At 39.8% G+C, this 8,514-nt stretch overlaps 1 protein-coding gene across 1 annotated transcript in view; it reads left to right on the forward strand.

The window, feature by feature from the left end:
• The window catches only part of RBM44 (RNA binding motif protein 44), a 43,055-nt gene that overhangs the window by 1,632 nt on the left and 32,909 nt on the right, over positions 1-8,514 (forward strand). The window lies entirely within an intron of this gene.

An 8,514-nucleotide genomic window follows, 5' to 3' on the forward strand; every position in this document is an offset into this window, starting at 1 on the left:
TTTTTTTTTTTTTTTTTTTTTTTTTTTTTTGAGGCAGATTTTTGCTCTCGTTTCCCAAGCTGGAGTGCAGTGGTATGATCTCGGCTCACCGCAACCTCTGCCTCCCGCGTTCAAGTGATTCTCTTGCCTTAGCCTCCCGTCTAGCTGGGATTACAGGCATGCACCACTACTCCTGGCTAATTTTGTATTTTTAGTAGAGATGGGGTTTCTCCATGTTAGTGAGCCTGGTCTCCAAATCCTGACCTCAGGTGATCTGCTGGCCTCAGCCTCCCAAAGTGATGGATTACAGGCGTGAGCCACCATGCCCAGCCGAAAATATGTTTTTAATCTAAGATTTTACTTAAGTAATGAATATTGTCTATGATTAAATTAATAAACATTTGAAAATGTTGTTTTAATTTTGAATATAGTAAGTATTGATGGATATTACGCAAATTAAAGAAAAAAATACTCCCTGGGGTTCTCAATACTTTTTTTTTTTTTTGAGACAGTTTTACTTTTGTTGCCCAGGCTGGAGTACAATGGCTCATGCCTCCCAGATTCAAGCGATTCTCCTGCCTCAGTCTCCTGAGTACCTGGGATTACAGGTCCCTTCCACTGCGTCCAGCTAATTTTTTGTATTTTTAGTAGAGACAGGGTTTCACCACGTTGGCTGGGCTGGCCTCAAACTCCTGACCTCAAGTGATACACCCACCTTAGCCTCCCAGAGTGCTGGGATTATAGGCGTGAGCCACTGTACCTGACCAGGGTTCTCCATACTTTTTAAGAATATGAAGAGCTGGCTGGTTGCAGTGGCTCAAGCCTGTCATCCCAACACTTTGGGAAGATGAGGCAGGTGGATCCCATGAGCTAGGAGACCAGCCTGGGCAGCATGCTGAAACCCTGTCTCTACAAAAAAATTATCCAGGCATGGTGCCACATGCTCATGTAGTTCAGCCACTCGGGAGGCTGAGGTGAGAGGATCACCTGACCCCAGGGAGGTGATCACCTGACCTACAGTGAGCTATGTTCCTGCCATAGCACAAGCCTCCAGCCTGGGAAACAGAATGATACCCTGACTTAGAGAGAGAAAGAGAGAGAGAGACAGAGAGGGAGAGTGTTATTTTGAACAATCAAATATATCAAATATGTATATATTTGAATGATCTTGGCCCACTGCAACCTCCACCTCCTGGGCTCAAGTGATCCTCCCACTTTAGCCTCCTGAGTAGCTGGAAACACAGGCTCACACCACCATGCCCAACTAATTTCTTGTATTTTTGTTAGAGACAGGGATTTCACTATGTTGCCTAGGCTGGTCTGGAACTCCTGAGCTCAAGCAATCTGCCTGCCTCGGCCTCCCAAAGTGCTGGGATTATAAGTGTGAGCCACCACACCTGGCCAGACTAGTTCATTTTTACACATAATAACTCTAGTTATCATCTAAGAAGAAGGAATGGCTCTTATCGTGGAGCCATCCCATATTTGTCCTCTTAAATTGGGATGCTCTATGCCCTTCTCTGCTTCTTAGCCTGGATAGCCTCTACTTGACCATCATTTACTTTTTTTTGATAAGTTTTTCCTTACCTTTATTAATGCAACCATGCTGTACAATTATTGTCTACTTGATTGTCTTTATGTAACCCCAACTGTCTTATTTAAGTTTGTGAACTCCAAAGTAGGTACAGGTTATATTTTTCTTGGTCAGAATTTTAGTTTTTATTTTCTTTTTCTCCTCTTTTCTGGCAAGGAGTTGAGCATAAAATTAATTGCTCTTTAAATACAACTAGCAGTTTGAAAAATTTCAAATGCATTTTTGAGCATGTTACATTTTATCCTTTCTGTTAAGATCAATACTCAAGGAGTCCTTCCCCCAGTGGCTAGCTCTCGCTTACTCATCATTCAGATCTGAGGTTAAATAACACGCTGAAAGGCCTTCACTAATCCTTAGACTAGGTTAAGTCTTATATATTTCCCATACCACACTGTGTTTCTCAAAATATCCAGATTGTAGGAATTTCTTAGGGCAGGGGTTCCCAACCCTCAGCCTGAGCTCTGCCTCCTGTCAGATCAGCAGTGGCATTAGATTCTCATAGGAACTAGAACCCTGTTATGAACTGTGCATGTGAGGGATCTAGCTTGTGTGCTACCTATGAAAATCTAACTAATGCCTGATGATCTGAGGTGGAACAGTTTCAGCCCAAAGCCACTACCCTACCTCCATCCCTCCAGCCATGGAAAAATTATCTTCCACAAAACTGGTATCTGGTGCCAAAAAGGTTGGGGACTATTATCCTCATATATTGTTTCTGGGCCCCAAATTAGGCTGTCAAATCTGTGTTTTTAATGAGCAGCCCAAGTGATTTTTATATCAGGTAAGTCTGGGAAAAGATATTCTATATTTGTAGAAGATTTATGTGAATCTGCCCCACTTTTGAAAATTGTATCTCTATTGTGCTTCATAGAGCCAGTGACTGACCACCTCTGTGTCCTCAACACTTAACATATAATTTAGCAAATACAGGCTCAGTCATTATTGAATAATATATTAAAGAGTGACTCTCCAATGGTATTCATCCCTGAAACTGGAAATGTAATTGCTTGGTAATAGGGTAGACATATATTTAACATCATTAGAAATGGTTTTAACAATTTGTATTCCCTCAAGCAATGTACAAGAATTTTAGTTTGTCCACATCCTCACCAATATCTGGTGTTAGTACTCTTTTTCAAAGCCATTTTGGCAGGGTGCAGTGGCTCATGCCCATAATCTCAGCACTTTGGGAGGCTGAGGTGGGTGGATCACTTGAGATCAGGAGATCAAGACCAACCTGACCAACATAGTGAAACCCCATCTCTACTAAAAATATAAAAATTAGCCGGGCATGATGGCGTACACCTGTAGTCCCGGCTACTCAGGAGGCTGAGGCAAGAGAATCACTTTGACCTGGGAGGGAACTGGGAGTTGCAGTGATCCAAGATCATACCACCGCACTCCAGCCTGGGTGACAGAGCAAGACTCTCTCTCTTTCTCTCTCTCTCTCTCTCTCTCTCTCTCTCACACACACACACACACACACACACACACACACACACCATTTTAAGCCCTTCTAATGAATGTGAAGTGGTACTGTGGTGGTTTAAATTTGCATTTGCCTGATGACTAATGATGTTAAGCATGTTTTCATACCTATAAGCAATTCAAAAATATGTGTACAAGTTATTTACGTAATCTGAATAAGCATCTTCTTTTGGTTATATAGAGTGTGAATACTTTATTCCAGTCTTTGACTTATGTTTCCATTTTTTTAGTAATGTCATTTGATGAGCAGAAGTTTCTTAATTTTGCTGAAGTCATGAATATATTCTATTGTGTTTTAAGAAGCATTATAAATTTGGTTTTCACATTTAGAAATATGATTCATCTCACTTTTATTGTTGTGTGAGGTGTGAGTCCAGGCATTTTTTTCCTTCTAGGTAAAAAACTAGATTGTAGACATCAACTTGTGCCAGTACCATTTATTGAATATGCCCTAGACCTTTTTTTTTTTTTTTGAGATGGAGTCTTGCTTTGTCACCCAGGCTGGGGTGCAATGGCATGATCTCGGCTAACTGAAACCTCTGGGGTTCTCCTGCCTCAGTCTCCTGAGTAGCTGGGACTACAAGCATGTGCCACCATGCCTGTGTAATTTTTATATTTTTAGTAGTGACGGGGTTTCACCATGTTAGCCAGGCTGCTCTCGAACTCCTGATCTCAGGGGTTTCGCCTGCCTCAGCCTCCCAAAATGCTGGAATTATAAGAGTGAGCCACCCCTGCCTGGCCAGTACCACATTTTCTTTATCCAATCTACCACTGATGGGCACCTGGGTTGATTCTGTATCTTTGCTGTTGTGAATAGCACAGTAATGAACATACAAATGCATGTGTCTTTTTGGTGGAATGATTTAATTTCCTGTGGGCATATACCCACAGGAAAATAGTAATAGGATTGCTGGGTCAAATGGTAGCTCTGTTTTAAATTGAAAAATCTCCAGAATCTTTTCCACAGAGGCTGGACTAATTTACATTCCCAAAAACAGTTCTCTTTTCTCCATAGCCTTGCCAGCATCTGTTGTTTTTTGACTTTTTGATAATAGCCATTCTGGCTGGTGTGAGATGGTATTACATTGTGGTTTTGATTTGCATTTCTCTGATGATTGGTGATGCTGAGCATTTTTTTCTATTTGTTAGCTCTTGTATGTCTTCTGTTGAGACATGTCTGTTCACATCCTTCACCCATTTTTTAAATAAAGTTGTTTATTTTTTGCTTGTTGACTTGTTTAAATTTCCTATAGATTCTGGATATTAGGCCAGAATCTATAGATATCAGGTGCATAGTTTACAGTATCTTCTCCCATTCTACAGATTGTCTGTTTACTCCCTTGATAGTTTCTTTTGCTGTGCATAAGCTCTTTAGTTTTATTAGGTCCCCACATGTCTTTTTTTTTTTTTTTCCTGCAATTGCTTTTGGAGACTTAGCCAGAAATTATTTGCCAAGGCAAACCCACAGCCAACATTATACTGAATGGGCAGAAACTCAAACCACTCCTCTTGAGAACTGGAACAAGACAAAGATGCTCACTTTCACCACACCTACTCATTTCTAATACTGGAAGTCCTCACCAGAGCAATCAAGCAAGAGAAAGAAATAAAAAGCATCCAAATAGGAAAAGAGGAAGTCAAACTGTCTCTGTTTGCAGACTATATGATTCTATACCTAGAAAACCCCATAGACTGTGCCTAAAAGCTCCTAGATCTGATAAACAACTTCAGTAAAGTTTCAGGATATATCCATGTACAAAAACCAGTAGCATTTCTATACACCACCACCAACCAGGCTGAGAGTGAAATAAAGAACACAATACCACTTACAATAGTCACAAAGAAAATGAAATGCCTAGGAATACAGCTTTCTAAGGAGGTAAAAAATCTCTACAAGGAGAACTATAAAGCACAGCTAAAAGAAATCAGACAACACAAATAAATGGAAAACTATTCATTCCATGCTCATGGATAAAAAGAATCAATATTGTAAAAGTGTCCATACTCTCCAAATCAATCTACAGACTTAACACTATTCCTGTGAAACTACCAACACTATTCTTCACACAATTAGAAAAAACTATTCTAAATTCATATGGAACTCGAAAAGAGCCTGAATAGCCAAAGCAATGGGAGAAGGACTCCCTTATTCAATAAATGGTGCTGGAATAACTGGCTAGTCATATCCAGAAGACTAGAGATGGACCTCTGTCTTTCACCATATGCAAAAATTAACTGAAAATGAATCAAAGATTTAAATGTAAGACCTCAAGGCCAGGTGTGGTGGCTCAGGCCTGTAATTCCAGAACTTTGGGAGGCCAAGGAGGGAGGATTGCTTGGGGCCAGAAGTTTGAGACCAGCCTGGACAACATAGGGAGACCCTGTCTCTATAGAAAATTTTAAAATTAGCCAGGTATGGTGTTGTGTACCTGTAATCCCAGCTACTCAAGGGAGTGGGGGAGTGCTAAGGTGGGAGGATCAGTTGAGCCTGGGAAGTCAAGGCTACAGTGAGCTCTGATGGCACCACTGCACTCCAGCCTGGGTGACAGAGCAAGACCCTGTCTCAAAAAAATTTTAAAAACAAACAAACAAAAAAGACCTTCAACTATAAAAATCTTAGAAGACAACCTAGGAAATACCCTTCTTTACATCAATCTTATTTATTTATTCTTGTATTCGTTTTAGAAGGTGGTTTTCAAGGAAGTATGTCCATCTGAGTTGTGGAATTTGACAAAGTTACTTGTTATGTCCTCAAAATAGGCCCTCAGATCATTGATTTTAAGCCTTCCTTTCCTAATATAAGAAATTAAAGCTATAGTAAACACTGTTGTAGCTGCATCCCACAAATTTTGATATATGGTATTTTCATAATCATTTAGTTCAAAACATTTTCTAATTTTTATTATGATATATTCTTTCACTCATGGATTATTTACAGATTTGTTGCTTGATTTTCAAATATTAGGAAAATTGTTTTTTAATCATTATTAATTGTACTGCAGTCTGAGAACATACTTTCAAGCATATTGAGGCTTCTGGTCATGACAGAGTAATAGACATTGGATTTATCATGTTGCCATAAAACAACTTGAAAACTAGGCCAGATGTATGAAAAAACTGTTTTATGACACAGTGTAGGACTGTGATTTCTGAGAAAAATACCCAGCATGAGTACTATGATGATAGCCTGGCTTCCTCCCTGAAAGCACATTGTAGACCGTGGAAAACGAACAAGGACTTCAAGCAAAGCAGAGGTCTTCCTGAGCTGAGACAGAGATTGGAGTTCAGAAAGGCTAAGGCAGCTAGAAATTGCAGGACAGTGTTCCTGAGATAAGGGAGATACACAGAAGAAGACCTCCAGAAATCTGCAGGGGGACTCCCCCTTGAGACTTGTCAAAGACTAATATGTGTATTTGTAGTTACAGATTGATGAAATTATCCTGTGCTTTGACCTTAATATAGATTTCTTCTGTCCAGAGCACTTTGCTCAGAAACTTCCACCTGGCAAGGAGTTTTGAAACTGAGTAGGGGAGAGTTTAATGAGTCCTGCTGTCACTGCCACAATATCTACTTTTTACTATTTCTCAATTTTGTAAGATTGTTATCTTTTTCATAAATTTGCTACAACTGCATATTTTATAAGTAGATAAACATTTTAATAGTTTGTCTTCAAGAGATTTCACTTCTGTCACATAAGAGCTTTATTTAAATTTTTAATAATAAAGATGATGACAGGCTAAGTAATTCAGGCCTCTTATTCATTGAAGGCAATTTAAAAACCAAGAAAAGAATTTTTTTTTTTTTTTGAGATAGAGTCTCGCTCTGTTGCCCAGGCTGGAGTGCAGTGGTACTATCTCAGCTCACTGCAACCTCTACCTCCCGGGTTCAAGGGATTCTCCTGCTACAGCCTCCCTAGTAGCTGGGACTACAGGTATCCGCCACCACACCTGGCTGATTTTTTATATCTTTAGTAGAGATGGGGTTTCACCATGTTGACCAGTATCTCAAACTCCTGACTTAAACTGATCCGTCTCCTTGGCCAGGTGTGGCAGCACATGCCCGAAATCACAGCTACTTGGGAGGCTGGAGCAGGAGAATCACTTGAACCCGGGAGGCGGAGGTTTCCGTGAGCTGAGATCAAGCCTGGACAACAAAAGCAAAACTCCATCTCAAAAAAACAAAAACAAAACAAACAAAAAAGTACCTCCTTATTGCTTGCAAAAATGTTCCTTCTCTCAGTGCTAATTTTTGTTTCAGTCTTCTCTTAGTGAGATTTGTCTTTTATCTACTTTTTTTTTTGGAGACAATGTCTCACTCTGTCACCCAGGCTGGAGTGCAGTGGTACAATCTCAGCTCACTGCAACCTTCACCTACCAGGTTCCAGTGATTCTCGTGCTTCACCCTCCCACGTAGTTGGGACTATAGGCACATGCCACCACACCCAGGTAATTATTTGCCTTTTTAGTAGAGACAGGGTCTCACCATGTTGCCCAGGCTGGTCTTGAACTCCTAAGCTCAAGCAATCCGCCCACCTCGGCCTTCCAAAATGCTAGGATTACAGGCATAAGCCACCGCACCCAGACTGTTATTTATCTACTTTTATTAGTCTCAAAATAATAGCTCTTGATTTTAGTTACCATTTTTACTGTTTTTAAAGTGATCACTTCTGTTTTTGTCTTAACTATATTCTCAACTTTTTTGGCTTATTTTTAGTTCCTTCCTAGATTCTTGTTTAATTCATTTACTTCCAGCTTTATTTAATAATAAGCATCTAAAGCTGTGACTTTTTATGGTTATAACCTTGACCATGTCCCATAGATTTTGGTAGTCTGTGTTCTGATTGTCATTTTTTTTTTTTAATTATCCAAGTCCACACAGCTTACTAAGTGGCAAAGTCAGGATTCAAAGCTAAAGTGGGTGTCTCCATGACATGAGATCTTCTGCTTTTTAATGTCTTCTCCTTGTAGAACAGAGAAAGTAAATTTGGATGATTTTTTTTCAGGATCAGTGATTGAAATAATTCAGAGTTAAACACAATGAATTCCTTTTTTTTTTTTTTTTTTTAACTCATCAGGAACCTACATAACACCTGATTACCAGAATTCTGCCGTAGACACCTCAGCTTTTCGGGGTATGGAAAGTGAAGATAAGTAGGGGCCAGAGGCTCAAAATGATTTTGTGAGTTGGCTGGACTTTCTTCTGCTTGTCGCCTCTGGGATTATTCATGTGTCCACTGGGGTGTCTTAGTGTTTCTACCAGTAATTAGCTTAGGCTGCTTCATGGGCAGCTAGATTCAGAGTCATTATATGGATATCCCAATTGCCCGTGGGTTGATTTTATGAATGTACCAAATTCTCACATATACCCCCAAAATGTGTACATCTAATGTGTATCAGTAAAACGTCATCATCATTACCTTTTAGTTTACAGAATCAGGGCCTGAAGTATAACTT

This window comes from Cebus imitator, unplaced genomic scaffold (genome assembly GCF_001604975.1).
Source record: "Cebus imitator isolate Cc_AM_T3 unplaced genomic scaffold, Cebus_imitator-1.0 Scaffold106, whole genome shotgun sequence".
NCBI classification, from domain to species: Eukaryota; Metazoa; Chordata; class Mammalia; order Primates; family Cebidae; genus Cebus; species Cebus imitator.